This window comes from Zootoca vivipara, chromosome 8 (assembly GCF_965207765.1).
Source record: "Zootoca vivipara chromosome 8, rZooViv2.hap1.1, whole genome shotgun sequence".
NCBI classification, from domain to species: domain Eukaryota; kingdom Metazoa; phylum Chordata; class Lepidosauria; order Squamata; family Lacertidae; genus Zootoca; species Zootoca vivipara.
The window spans coordinates 18,530,598-18,546,120 of NC_142591.1; the positions used below are offsets into that span (position 1 = coordinate 18,530,598).

General features: G+C 41.8%; 1 protein-coding gene across 1 annotated transcript in view; it reads right to left on the reverse strand.

Annotated features, from left to right (window-relative positions):
• The window catches only part of CDH9 (cadherin 9), a 139,329-nt gene extending 124,267 nt beyond the window's left edge, over positions 1-15,062 (reverse strand). Inside the window, exon 1 of the mRNA XM_035125105.3 lies at positions 14,938-15,062. The gene's annotated coding sequence lies outside the window, so the exon portion shown is untranslated. The remainder of the gene's footprint in view (positions 1-14,937) is intronic.
• Positions 15,063-15,523: the final 461 nt, after the last annotated feature.

The window sequence follows — 15,523 nt, forward strand, 5'->3', positions numbered from 1 at the left end:
TAACAAGTCTGTGTTATATGAAAAGAAGATGACGAACTAAGAGTTTAAACAAATGAAACCATAAAGAAATATACATGTTCTCAAGTTAAATAAAGCTTTCATCTATGTTGTGTCAAATTGGATGTTCCTCCTTATTCCAGCAACGTATCAAAACTCAAAGGGGTGGTGACTGAAGAGGGGAGATAAAACTGAGCCTGAGGAGCAGGTGGATAGTTTGCATCTCAAAGTCACGCACAGAGGAGGCAAGTGGAGGGAAAAGAGTGCCTTGCAGAGGCTAAAGTGCTGAGGCAACAGCTGCTGAGGTGAACCTGAGTTGAGAGGGAAACCTTACTGAGGGCACAAGATTGTTCCTGTAATATTTGCCTGGAGTTTTTAAGGATACAGAGCCACGTTATTTGGAAAGCTGGAACTGTACTCTATGTACTAGCAAACCCATATAAAAACAGGGAGTTTATCTGGGAGAAAGAAGGAATAGTGGGTTGTTTGAACAACAACTGAATTCCTTCAGCACACTGTTAGTAATAGAGAGGGGAGTATCGTCACATTTTTGGTGGCAGCGGTGGGATCGTCACAGTTCACACTGGGTTTTATTTGGATGAGACATTGTGTGTGCACACCTAGTGATGAATCAAACCAAGGGTTACCATATCTCTAAAAGTAAAAACTGGGACATAAATAAACCCTATCACAGAAAGGCCAACTAACTGAATAGTTCTGACACATTCTCCTACAGGTAGAATTTAGGGGAAATGCACTCATCCATTCCATACATACTTTGATTTTATTTTAATATACTGGTATGTGCTCCTAAACCTAAGGTTTATCTGGTCTGTTACAATAATTATACTGTATACAATAATATATACAGTATACTGGTATGTAATTCTAATGTTGTATTCCCAGAGGTGGCCTATATATTTTGAAACAATGTGGGTTTTTTCTTTCTTTCTTATTTTCATTTGCAATTTTGGCCGTGTGTGGTTTTCGATTCATTTTCAATGCCTCCCAAGGTTCCATTGTTATGAAACGGTGTGAATAGCGGAGAGGAGTTCATAGCATTACAGTAACCCACACGGTTTTGGGATTATAACATGAAAAGGGAAGGATAGTTCATGGGGTTTAAATGTTAGCACAGGGAGTCCATAACACAATCTCTACATTATTAAGTAGTGTAGCATATTTTATAAGCACTGAACTCCTTTTCTTTATTTGCTGCTAGAAATAAGCCCTAAATTGAATCGTGTATTATCTTTCTAAGGAAGTAAGTACTGCTATCTAAAGCTAAATGAAACCCCAGTTTGGGGAGGAACCAATTTTACTTGAGCTGCACCAAATGTTCACAAGATTTGCTTTTCTATGCAAAAAGTAAGCTTTCAAGGCTGTTTGAAAACCCACCCCCTATTTTCAAGGTCTTTCATTTTGGAATTCTACTATTAAATGACCTGATATGCTTCTGCCTCTTTAAGCCTTCTTCAATGTGTCATTCCAACTAATCCGGGGTCAAATAGTGAACATGAAGCTGTTATGGTGCCACATAGATCATCAGAATTGGCTATATGATGATGTCACTGAGGCCAAGCTATTTCCTCCCTTTGCTGTCACTCAGGGACTCATCTCTTTTGGTGAATGTATACCAGGGGTCCTCAAACTTTAAAACAGGGGCCGGTTCACTGTCCCTCAGACACTGTTGGGGGCCGGATAGGAAGTTTTGAAGAGTGGGCTAGCATGCTCGAGGGAGCTGGGCGCCTCGGAAGCCGGGAGCCTGCAGGAGCTCCTCTTCAAGAAGCATGGAGATGGAGACAAGGACAAGCTGATTCCTCACCTGCAGCTGCCGCCCCGTGTGGGCGCTTCGGCCCCTTTGTCCTCCTGCTCCTCGGAGGTGAAGGCCGCTACCTGGGCCACTTCGCCGCCAGCCTGATCGTTCTCCATCATGACATCGGCTGCCAATGGGAGTGCGCCAGCGGCCCCGCCAAGCCCTAGCCTAGGCCAGCTGTCCTCCTCCAGGAACGCCGCTGCCGCCCCCCTCATGGGGACACAGTGTGGCAGCAGCCACAGGAGCAGCAGGGCGGTGGCGGTGGCAGTGGCCGCAGGAGAAAGAGGCGGAACAGTGGCGGCTCTGCCAGTCAAACACCACACTTGGTTTACCTCAGCGCAGCGCAGCATTTGATTGGCTGGAAGAGACATCCACGCGCCACGCTGAGGTAAACCAGGTGTGGCATTTGATTGGCAGGGACGCCCCCGCACTGAGGTAAACAAGGCACAGCGTTTGATTGGCAGAGCCACTGCCGCTCGGCCTCTTCCTCCCGTCACCATCACCAGGAGTCTTGGCTTCGCGGCGGGCTCTTAAATAGCTGGGCGGGCTGGACTTAGAACCCTGGCAGGCCTGATCTGGCCCGGGGATGGCTGATAAACAGGCAGAATTATTGGTGTGGGTAAAGTAATTTTAGGCAGGTACAAATAGTCTGGGGATCTTGATAGGTATTATTCTGTGTATGAAAATAATAACAATAAGCCCCTTTTAACATCCCCCAAAGGTTTAGTGAAATATTTCAGAAGTTATTTATTTAACAAAATGTATAGAGTGATAAATACAATATAAATAAATAAATCTATAAGCGGCTTACATAAAGTGATGGAAAATATTTAACAAAATTTAAATCAACCATGATTTCACTAGTGTGCTTTTAAATAATGCTTGAAATAAACAGGTTTTTTTCTCTATAAGAAGTTTTATCCATCTGCCCCAAAATTCAGAATTTACTTCCATGTTTGTTGTTGTTTTTCCTGTTCTTACTACTTCTTTTAAAACTCATGCCTTCCTCTTCTAAGACATTTACCATTTGTCACATGTAGAGTACAGAAGGGACTAAGGAAATGAATTAACCATACTCATCAGGTTTTAGAGCACAGGACAACATGAATGTCACTTTATTTTCATTTCCGAACGCTAATAAAGCAATCAGGCACATTTACGTCTCATAGATTGACATGGAATGACAAGATGCATTATTCATGAATAGGAAATGTGGGCTTGTTGGCGGTTTGTTACCTGTGCAATTGATTTCCATTTTCAAAATGAATAGAAATGCATATTTGTTGTTTATCACTGATAGAAATGCCAGAAAGTCTGGTAGCATACATAATGAGGAGTGCTTTTCCTGTTAATCATAAATAGGATACTTAGACTTTTTCTCTCATCAAAGATAGTTTGATATACAATAACATCTTAATGTTCCAACATAACATCCTACTTTCCTAAGTTTCCATAATATTGTAATGCGACCAAGTAATAGAACTCAGAATGAAACTATGTAAAAAGGAGTAGACTACACTGTCAGTCGATGGCTGACTGTTGGAAGGGAGAACATTTAGAGTGGTACTCAACTGAAATTAATAGCCCTAACTTAGTTAAGTTTATTAATTTTATTGGGTTTAAGCCGAGTAAAAATCAGTTGAATTGCCACCCTTAGTTCCTATCGTCCCATGATGTCTATGACATCATTTTATTTATTTTTTGACTTTCTCCCAAATGAGTGAAAGGTTTTCATTCCTTGTTTTTTTTGGGGGGGGGGAGGACCAATGACTTCAGGGTGATGTCACCACAGATGAAAACCTGCCCACCAGCTAGTGTGAGGAGACTGAGGAGATCATGAGACTGAGGAGACTGAGCTTAAGCATGTCCCTTCCTCTCCTTATGGCAACTACAGGTTTGGGGCGGTGGGTGTGACTAGGTCTGAGAAGGAAATGAGACAATGTTGGTGGCCTTCCCTTGTTTTCCCCACCGCTAATATAGCTCCTGTGAGCCTCTGTTGCAAGAGGCTTACCACATCCCCGGAATCTAGAGGTTGAATTTGATTTGGGAAATCAGCTGTAGGTTTAGTTTTGGAAAATTGGGCCCAGATGACTCAGGCAATGTCCTCTATAGGAAACCTGATAGGCATGCAAAAGAGTGAAGCTGAAGAAAGGAAACAAACTTCTCTCCACTCCATGGCAGTCAATTATAAACTTTGGAGGGGAAGAGTTAACTCCCTACCTTAACATTTGCTGAAGAAATTAAGAAAATTGCACTCTTAGTAGCAGAAAAAATAAATTCCAGTCCCTTGATCTATCAACACTGGAAGTTCTAAGGATTTGGTGCACTCCAGAAAGAAGTACCAAAAACACTCATCCAACGTTTACTGCACCGATTTTCACAGAAACGTCTAACTGGCTCCACCACTCAATTTGTGTTCCTGAGCAGCAGGCATCTTTGCTTTAATTCTTTAAAAAGAAAAAAGAAAAAAAAGGGGGGGATTGGTTTTGGTTTTCTAAAAAAATAATAATGCTTCTTTGTAATGTGTTGTTTACATTGTTCACCACTGTCTCTCAGCAGCTGGCTTGCTTTTGTATATCATATGTTCCTGCCCAGCAGAAGCTCTACTGTGGCCTTGGAATATCTTATACTCCTAAGTCCCTCTATTGTTGCCTGGTGGATGCCCTGCCATGGCCTGAGATGCCTATTCTCTCACTCTGGTTTAATCTACCATTGAAGATTCTGTAGATTCATAGAATTGTCGAGTTGGAAGGGGCTCTGAGGGACATCTTGTTCACCCTTGCAATGCAGGAATCCTGCCCACAGCTCAAACCACCAACCTCTGGTTAATCGCCAGGCACACTGATCCATCGTACCAGAGTACAATAGTACTATAAAATAGTACCATTGTACTATTTCTCTCCCCCTCCACCCTTCTTCTTTCAGTTTAGCAAACGAAAGCTAAGTAAGTATATATCTCCTGCCTTCCTTCATCATTCTTAGATGGTGGTGGTTTTAGTTCACTGCTCTCCACTGTTTCTCCTTTCCCTTCATCCTGCCTTCTCTCTAATTTAGGTCCCCTTGAATATGAGTAGTTCCCCCATTCTCCCCTTGAACAGACTACAGGAACTTGACTGTAAAGTCATGTGTTATTTACTCTTATTAAGCTCCTTTTTATTGTTATTAAGTCTCCATATCTCATCTCAGTCTCCCATTCCTGGGAACCTTACAGAAATGCTCCAGTATCTGGACCCTAGGTTATACACACTGTGCTCCCATTCATTTGGCAATTCTTTTAGTTCCTGAGCCAGCTCCACTTGATTGAAATTAGCCAGGGACTGCAGATGAAAGAGTTTCCCTAAATATTAGGGTCCTTGGTAGTTCCCGAAGGGCACATTCCCCCCACATGGAAGGGTGTTCAAGTTGAAATGTGTCTTAGAGGCTCATGTCTTTGAGCAGTATGGGAAACAATGGTGACAAATAGGAAAAATATAAATGATTCCCACAGGGAAGAGGCCTACTCTCAAAACTGTGAATTTCATGTTAAAAGGGACCCTGAATAATTGGTCAACACTCCAAAATGCACGTTTTATATCATTTCTGAAGGCCTTGTGAGTGTTGGAAACATTGGGCCAGTAGCTCGGTTGTAGGGCTCATTCTCAGTCCCTGGCATTTCTAATTAAAGGCATATCAGGTAGTAGGGTTGGGAAAGATCTCAGCTTGAGATCTTTGGGAAGTTCCTGTTAAGCAGAGTAGATAGATGGATCACTGGCCAAAATCAGGAGAAATCAATTCATAGGTTTCTCTTTTGAGCATGTAAGCAAACCTATGTTGTCCATAATTTTTAATGTTCAGTTGCTTAGAGACTTGCCGTGTATAGGTGAATCATAAATGTTGTTAATAATAATGACAACAGCACTCACCATCATAATCTGAACATGTAAACAAACCTATATTAATTATAGCTTTAAATCTGAAGTCACCCAGTGCCTTGTGTTGCGTAGGTGACTCTCAAAGTTGTTGATGACGGTGATGATACTAATGCTAATAATATAATGATGGCATCTGGTTTCTCGTGAGTTTTTTTTTTTAATCAACAAATAAACAAATAGCAAATGGTTGGAGTCTTGAAGGCTTGCCTTGTTTGTTTGTTTCTCCTACTCTATCTTTGAGAAGCTTCAAACATCAAGGTTCTCACATGTTCACTGAAAGTATTTCTGAATGAGGAAAGCTATTACAGTGGTACCTCAGTTTAAGTACACAATTGCTTCCAGAAGTCTGTACTTAACCTGAAGCGTACTTAACCTGAAGTGAACTTTCCCATTGAAAGTAATGGAAAGTGGATTAATGCATTCCAGATGGGTCCGCGGAGTACTTAAACTGAAGCGTATTTAACCTGAAGCGAACTTTCCCATTGAAAGTAATGGAAAGTGGATTAATCCGTTCCAGACTGGTCTGCAGAGTACTCAACCTGAAGCGTACTTAACCCGAAGTATGAGAGAAGTTGATTCTGGAAGTCCGTACTTAACCTGAAGCGAACTTTCCCATTGAAAGTGATGGAAAGTGGATTAATCCGTTGCAGCCAGGTCCGTGGAGTACTTAAACTGAAAATGCTCAAACCGAAGCGTACTTAAACTGAGGTATGACTGTAGTCTTAATAGCTGAGAGTGGTACGCCAACATTTGCCCTCCAGTTTTCTTCCCTTCCAAAACAGGCTTCTGCTTAATGCCTCATTCTCACGGCACTTTAGAATTTTGTTGGATGTGGGATAGTAGCTGAATATGGCATGCATGTGTTTTTTTTCCAGTAAACATCCCTCAAACACTTTGCAGCCTCCCTGGCTGCTCATGCTTACTAATCTAAAGACAAATAAAAAAATTCCTTCAGTAGCACCTTAAAGACCAACTAAGTTTATATTTTGGTATGAGCTCTCGTGTGCATGCACACTTCTTCAGATACACTAGAAACAGAAGTGTCAGACCCTATATATATACAGAGGGTGGTGGGGGTGGGTGGGAATGGGTGATGGGCTGATGGGAGTGGTAAACCTGTAGATGGCTGTTAATGGCTGCTGATGGCTGCAATTAGTCCTGGGGGGGGGGGGGGAAGCAAGGGCTGAGGTGCTAAAGAAAGCTTGATCATGCATAATGAGATAAGAATCCGATGTCTCTATTCATCCCAGGTGCTTCCATGGTTTTAAGCTTGGTAATGATTTCCAATTCAGCAACTTCTCTTTCCAGTCTGTTCCTGAAATTTCTCTGTAATAAAACAGCTGCTTTGAGATCTTGTATAGAATGTCTTGGGAGATTGAAGTGTTCTCCTACTGGTTTTTCAGTCTTATGGTTCCTGATGTCAGATTTATGTCCACTTATCCTTTGGCGTAGGGTTTGGCCTGTTTGTCCAATATATAGAGCTGAAGGGCACTGTTGGCATTTGATGGCATACACAATGTTAGAAGATGAGCAATTAAATAGTCCTGAGATGGTATGTTTGATGTTGTTGGGGCCAGTGATGGTGTTGTCCGGGTGTATGTGGCAGCAAAGTTGGCATCTGGGTTTATTGCAGGCTCTGGTACCAGTGTCCATGTTAAGTCTGGTGGTTGTATTATTATGGGTGAGGAGTTGTTTAAGATTGGGTGGCTGTCTGTAGGCAATGGAAGGTACCCAGGAAGTCTGCACTGTTCAGACCACTGATGAGATGATTTGTGGAATGAAAGAAAGGACACTCACAAGTGCCAATCTTCCAGCACAAAAGTAAGGTAGGGATGGCAAACCCTTTCACACATCCCATGAGAATTTCATCAAAGAATTTGTCTACTCTTCTATAATTTTTGAATGCAATTCTCTCCCCCCCCCAATTAATTAATGGAGTTTGATTAACAAAAAAGAAAGAAAAAAGGAGTAATTTCTGGCACAGCAAAAACTAATAGCTAAACAGAACTTTCACATTTACAGGCAGCATACTGGTGGATAAAAAGGGTTGTTGTTGTGTGCTGCTTGTGAACTTCTCGGAAGTTCTCACCCAAAAGGTAGACTGACAGAATACACTATCTAGCAGGCAAGAACTTCCGTACCCTTGGCAACTCTGCTGAATTGCTTATCTCCCTGAAGATGATACCAGGACCTTTACTGAATTCCTTCCAATGGTTCTGACAAGTCTAGTGGTAGCTGGAATGAATGACCAAAGCAAATTTAAGCATATTTAAAAGTTCTTGTTGTTTAAAGGACTAGGTGATCAGTTAGTTGTTAAAATCTTGGCACTGAACACACATTTTTAAAAGTATGTATTTGTGATCCAGGCTTTTCACTGAACAGAATGACTTGCACAACTATTAAATCTCCAGGACAGAACATCAGAAATTTAGATGAAAATGGCTCTGAAGTTTTTTTTGTTTTGTTTTTACTACTGCTCAACAGTAATCTTGTCAAAGTTTTGTTTTGAACTAACATTGTTTTGCTCTTCAGAGGTCCTTAAATCAATCCATTTATGAGGCCATTCCTGACAGATGAATGAAATATAGCAGTGGAGGCTGTGTGATAGTGATGCAGCCCTATACCAAGCTGTCACATTGGTGTGGCTTAGTCAGTGGCATATCAGTGTAGGCTCTTTGGCGGATCAACTATTGTCAGGGGCTGGGCAGAGGAGGAGGAATGGTAGAGACGGCCTTCCCATCCTGACTCTTCCAGGGAGGAGGAAGTGGAAGACAGTATAGACTTACAACAGTGGGAGGTCACAGCTCAGAGGAAGATAGGAGGGAAAGTTGAGAAATAATGGGAGAGGTGGAGCAAGCAGAGCCGGAGCAGTAGCTGGCTGACATGTTGTCACTAGAAAGCATCCCAGACCCACCATCTCCCAGAACCTGGCAAGCCTTAAAAATAGGAGAGCAAAGAGCTGAAAGGCAGAGGGCACTTAGCGGCACCCGTAGAGGATGATGATGAATGAGAAAGTGGCAGAAAAGGGGGTGGAGATTCACTCGGGACAACGCCATCTATAACCTCTCTCTGTAAAGTATGAAATAAAAAAAGGCTGTAAGAAACTTTCCCTTGATGTTTTCCTAGGCAACCAACCGGGGACCGCTGACAGCATCCTGACAACTATTTTGCCATGCAGCAAGTAACACCTGCTTTCTTCTCTCTCTCTCTCTCTCTCTCTCTCTCTCTCTCTCTCTCTCTCTCTCTCTCTCTCTCTCTGTGTGTGTGTGTGTGTGTGTGTGTGACAGAGAAGAAGAAGACTGATTGCACAATCACACACTCTCTCACACAGAGAGCTTTCAAGAAGAAAAAACCTTAAGGACAGAATTCAACTAAGTTGTGTAGAGCGAGGTCTGCTCAGAGAATAGAACTTCCTCCCTTGCCTCCTCACACACTCCCAAAATCTGCTCAGGAGGTCTGGTCACACCTCCAGAACAGGTGAGAGGCACGTGGTGGGGGAGAGAGAGGGGGAAGTCCCATTAGAGACTTATGTATGTGCCTTCAACATGTCTTTGGTGTTGTCAGTTGGAGTAACTTCAGGTTTTCTGGGGAGAAGCAGAATTGATATAGAATTGATGTTGACATGTGTTGAGTATTACCCTCCAGGCTTGCTTTTGCATCTCTGCAGCACTTCCTCCACATGGGTAGGATATTAGAAAAGTCACCTTAAGAACCTACCTACATTTGCTTGAGGATAATTAACTGGCAAGTGGTTTGATAGGGGTGTTGAGATTTCTGTTGAAGATCCTTGGCTCCACTCACCATTCCCAACATTCCCCTTGGTGAAAGAATGTCTATTAAAGCACTTTAATATATAGTATAGATGTGCCCTGTGCCTCTAGCACTTTCTGTTCGGGTGGACCCTGTAAAAAGCTACCTAGAATTGTCCACTTCATGGAGAGGGGAAGATCTTAAAGATCCAACGAGACAGCACAATTTTGCTCTCAAATTGGTATTTGTTTAAAAAGTGGAAGCATAAGCTGACATGTTGTTAAACCACTGATTATTCCCGAGTTCCGTCTGTTCAAATTTATGAGTCATTTCCCCTTGCTTCCTTTTCTATTCCCCCTTTGCAAGAATCTGAGCATTAGTCTCCTAAAAATGACTTGCGAGCTCCACATATCATTATTCATGATCAAATATTTGTGTATCTCTAGGCAGCATTTACACCAAGCACCTGCGTAAGTCACATAACTTCAGAAGAAGCTCTTGAATGGGTAGAAAAACCCCACATGTGGATTTCAATAGTTCATCTCTGCAGTTCTCATTTCTGTGTTTCTTCCTCTGTGCACATTTTGATAAATGTCAGGATGGTAGCAATGCATCCCCCTCTATGCTTATTAGAGCTTGATTTTCTATTAGCTCCAGTTTCTACCACCCCTGCATGCTCTGGGATAATTCCGATATCCCGCCTTTTGTGTCTGTCTCTAACCATGTTTTCCCTTCCACTGAGATGTTGCCAGTGCACAAGACCAGTTATGGGGGTTGCGGGAATCATCAGAAAGAAATAATAACATGAAATAATAGGCTAAGTACCAACGAAAGCAAATAGCCTATGTTTGAGTATGTCAGTAGCCAAATGTGTTATAGGCCATGCCATACCAGGATACTCGTAGAAAAGTTTAAAAGGCAATACGATTTACATTAGTTACTCCTTTCCTACACCCTCTACAAAAGAAGTTATTGGTTTATTGAAGTGTGGTAACTAACAATAGCAATATGAGATATGACCCAGGAAATCCCAGGGTTAATTTTCCTTTCAGCCCTGATTTCCTTAGATTGTCTTAGGACAGGTGTAGCTAATCTGATGCCTTCAAGATACTACTGCAATACAACTCCAACCATTTCCAGCCAGCACAGCTGGTGGTCAGGAATGATGGAATATGTAGTCCAACAACATATTGATGGTATAGTGTTGTCTACCCCTGCCTTCATGTTATCTGCCTATGATGTGAGAATAGTCCTGAGCAACCTGAAAGAGGTTGTTTGAAGGCTTAATGACAATGGATTGTCCCCAACTAAGTTTTACTTATTGGAGTTATTGGACCTATGTTAATCCTGCTCATTAATTTCAGTGGGTCTGTTCTGTGTATGACTAGCACTGGAAACAACCCCCAAAGCAGGCAAAACGATTTAAATGGTTATATATTACTCAATTATTTTCATTTAAGTCAGTTCAAAAGTGGGAGGACACAGAACACTAAGAAGCAGTCTCCACCATCAAGCTTTCTGAAAAATCCAGAAAAAGAGTGAGAAGAATGACAGGCAATTCTATGGCAGATCTAGCTCAGCACTAAAATGGTGGTAAATTTGCAATATAGAAGCATCTAATCTTCATGAATTAATTAATCTTCTTATCTGGCAGAATCTGAGAATCAAGAGGCATGACTAGCGGATCTTAATTGCTCTGATTAATGTTGGTGAATCTCATTTTATTATACTTGGCATCAATTCTGTCCTGAGTTCTTAGCTTTGTGGTCACACATGCTAATATCGCTATCTTTATATGAACTGCATGGGCCAGCCAAGGTAACAATCTGGTCTGTTTCAAGGGATGCAGCCCAGTTTCACTGTCTGGCATAAAGTACAATTTTTTAAATGATAATGATATTAGGTAGCAAACGGGGTACTTTCAAATATGACTTAGAATATGCTAAAATGAGATCTGGTGGGATCTCTTTTGGAGAATTTTGTGCAGGCATCTGCCATGGATTTGTTAAATATAGAATAGTCAGTATTCTGTATTGGGTTCAGCTTGGTTCAGCATCAATGTGAATTTGCACCTCTCAAAACAGTGTGTGATCCAGAATGCAGCGGACCTTCAATATTCACTCCAGATTTTGTGATGCAGATCTCCAATCTAAAGAAGTGTTGAAAAATGTGTGTATATTGGGGAGAAGAGTGCACATAAATGCACATATTAGTAGAACTAACATTCAAAGATGCACATTAGGCAAAATTGCTTGCAAAAATGTGTCTGTTGGGAGAAGTGCACAAAAAACATGCTGATGATTTTTCACGAGAGCTTTATTTTTTTAACTGACACAAAAATGTAGGGAGCTGAACTCAATACCAGCAAAATGAGAAACTGAAAGAATCTGAAATTGACAGATCCATTCATCCATAGACATTCTTACAGGGTATAGGTATACATCAGGCATGTCCAACAGGTAGATCGTGATCCACTGGTAGATCACTGGACGTCTGTGGTAGATCACCGGTAGATCTCCAGCTCCCCATGAAGGAGCTCAACAACTTCAGCTCCCCTAAAAAAAGCTCAACGTCTTTGTCCTGCACCTCAAAAAAATGGGGCTTTCCTCCTCCCTAAAAAAGCTAAACAACTTTGACCTGCATCCCCTCCAAAACAGGGCTTTCCTTCCTAAAAAAAACTCAGAATCTTTGCCCTGTACCCCAGTTTTTAACTCTGTGAGTAGATCGCAGTCTCTTGGGAGTTGGCCACCCCTGGTGATACAACTGAATAGCTGTCAGTGACAAGCTACTAGGTGGATGAATGATGTGTCCTCTTCATTCCTTTGCCAGAGTTAAATTTCTTTCTCTCTCACCCACAAGCTGATCTAATTTACTCCTGCATTTCTGCCTCCTCGCCTCCCTGAGTAACCAATTAAGTATGTTACATTGCTTTTGGAAACTTAGTCTGATGAGGGCATCCAAATCCCTGTAACCCAGCTGTTATCCTGAAATCATTGGCATTTTATTGGTCAGTGAAGCTGGCAAGAAACATACATACTTTCTGCCTTGAAAAGCCTTAAAATGAGAACTATGGAGGATTTATTTGGCTTTTATCTCCTCCGTAAATTTGTGCAGGCTACCATATTTTCTTGCCAACATAAAACAATTCTACAGACTCACTTTTGTCACTTTGGCTAAATTCAGATTTACTACCTTGCTGCACACAAATCTAGGGGAGAAGGGGAAAAACATCAACATCTGGTTTTCTGTATACTGCTGCCACATTGGGCTAATGTATTCTGCCTTCTTTAAAATTAAGACTGCTTCTTCTAGCCTTGATTATTTTGCTGCTCTTATTATGGCCATCTGACTAAATGGCATGCATTTAGTTTCACATTATTGCTAACAAAACTTTGCAGTAACCAATCTCATCCTTGAATCTACATTGGTTGGTTGTCAATTCCAATACGAACCCAGTGCATACCTCTACAGGGGTATTTCTCAGAATCATTACAAAATTCCTCATTTGGGGGGGGTATCCTCCCAACCCCCAACCTACGAAAAGAAAACTTTCTGTAGGATATCATCCACATCCTGAGAAAGTGATCTGCTTTAGGAATCACCACTAGAAATCATAATGAGGAAGTTGCCTATTACATTCAATGGAATGGCCATCATCATCTGTGAATCAGTATATACCTTAATATGTGAACCCAATTGAAAGTAATGCAGTGAGTATATAGACCATCCATATTCAGGATGTACATCTGATCTACACTTGCAGATCTTGCCATAGCTGTGGAAGATGTGGACTTGGGAAGTGATTTGTTAGATTTGTATTTACATGCATACTTAATAATCTTACTAGCTTAGTCTTTTTTAAATTTACAAAATTTATTTATTGGACTTGTATACCACCCCTCATCTGGAGATCTTAGGGTGGTTCACAGCACCAAAATACAAAACAAGAACACAAAATGCATAATAAAAACAAGAGCAGCAACAAAACAAACCCATAACCCTGCTTCCACAAACACATCTCACAAAATCTGTTGTCCTTGCCAGTCAACAATAATTAGCAAATATTATTAGAATCTTGTGCCCAAATGAAGAAAGGTATGCAAACTTTCAGGATAAATTATGCTGCTCCTCCCCCTTCCAAGTTCTGTTATGAAGACCTGAAATTACTGTATCCTGCGCAAAAAAAAGCTTTGGGATGTGATCTTAGCCCATTCCTCAACTTCATCAGCAGTCTGGTCCTTCCCTTGTTGTCCAAACTTTGCTGGCACAAATGAAAATTATCCCAACCGAGTCCCTTGTTCAATTCTATCCTGAGCTATTATTTAAAACTGCCTGCCAGGGGATGAATGACTACAGTACACAGACTGCCCATACAATTGCAGAGGATATTGATTTCCTTTACAGTTCACATCCATCATTCTTTGCCCAAGACCTGAATGTTCTGTGAAATTGGAGAGATGCCATCATGTAGTTTCTTGCATGTGTAATTGAAAAGGAAAAAGGAAAGCGGTGGTGGGAGAATGGTCAACTAATTGCCTTTTCAGATGACTAAGATTGTCCCCATGCATCCTTCATTCTTTTCAGTTGTTTTGCCATTCAGAAATAGGATGAGGTTGGAGTTTGCTGGGGAACTGTGGCTGGGTATTCCACCCACCCCAGCTTTTGTGGTTTTACCTTTAATGCACATATCCATATCTGTGCTCAGGAAGCCTGCAGAAGAGCTCTGTGATGCTTGAAAGCTTCAACCCTGATCAACAATGCAACTCAAGCTGATAAAAGGCATTTTGCCTTTTCTGTTATGTGACCAAGATGAGAATCCTGGCAGGCAAATCAGCTGTGTGTCAGTTTCACCTCTTTGCTTCCAACATTGCGTGAAATACTGATTTTTCCTTTTTTGCCCTTTGAAATGCATTCATCTGCTGTACAAATTAATGATTTCAACCCACTCCCTGTCTATCCATTTTTTTCCTGAGTTCTGCATAGATCTTTTAAAAATGGAGAGGGGGATAAAACAACAACACAGGCTTCACTGAATGGGGATTTAAAGCTCCTTCTCTGAAGAGGAGAGCAAATGTTCCTGATGTAGAAATACTGAATGCAAGAAATAAAGTGTGCGAATTAATCGAAAGTGGGGGCGGGGGGGGGGAATACCCTGCTGTGCAGAACTACTCTGAATACAGCAGCCTTCCTGTTTGCAAACTTACTATTAAAATGAACCCGAAGCAAATGAGGGGAGGAGAATAGAAACACACCTTTGACTTCAACTTTCAGCAACATATCTGTTTGCCATCGACTTCGCAGCTCTCGCTCATATATCTTTATTTCTCTCCTCACCCCCACCCCTCACCCCCCAAAAAAGAGGAAGGTGAAATCAAGCATTATATTTATAAGCATAGCCTCTAATCTCCCTTGCAGTGAAAGCATGTTTGTGAATCCAGAGATCATAGAAGCAAAACAGCTCACCTTTCTCTCTCCAGTGAAAGTGACGGCAGCTTTGCTTAGTGCTGTGCTGGTCCGCAGCCTCTCTGGTGCCTTCTTCGTCTCTGCTGTGTGTTAGCAGTTAGCTCCAGTGATATCTCTCTGTACTCAGGGCTTTCTCTCCCTCTGCATCACTTTTAACTTAAGCAGCTTGGAAACCGAAGCCAAAGGTACCCTCTATCTGATTGGTTTCCGTTCAGCACCCCCTGATTAATAAGAAACGTCCCTCACACATGGAGAGCAGATTGCTGCTGATGAGGCTGCAGCCAGTGCTCAATGTGAGGAGGCTTTGGGAACGAGTCAGGAAGGTGTGGAGGCGAGATGCGAGTGTTTGGAGAGGGAGGGTGAAATTTGGATGTGCCAAACACAGTGATTTGCAAGTGAATAGAGGAGGAGGAGGGCACAGAGAGGAGAACTCTGACAAGGACTCCCCGGATAGAAGAAAGAGCCTCTGTGCTTCAAGCCTCACTCACCCGGTCCCAATTTGTATGTTCAGCCCACTTCCTGGAAACAAGAGGAAGTCATGTCTGCAGCCTGTAAATCAGCCAGACACAAGATTTTTATTACCCTG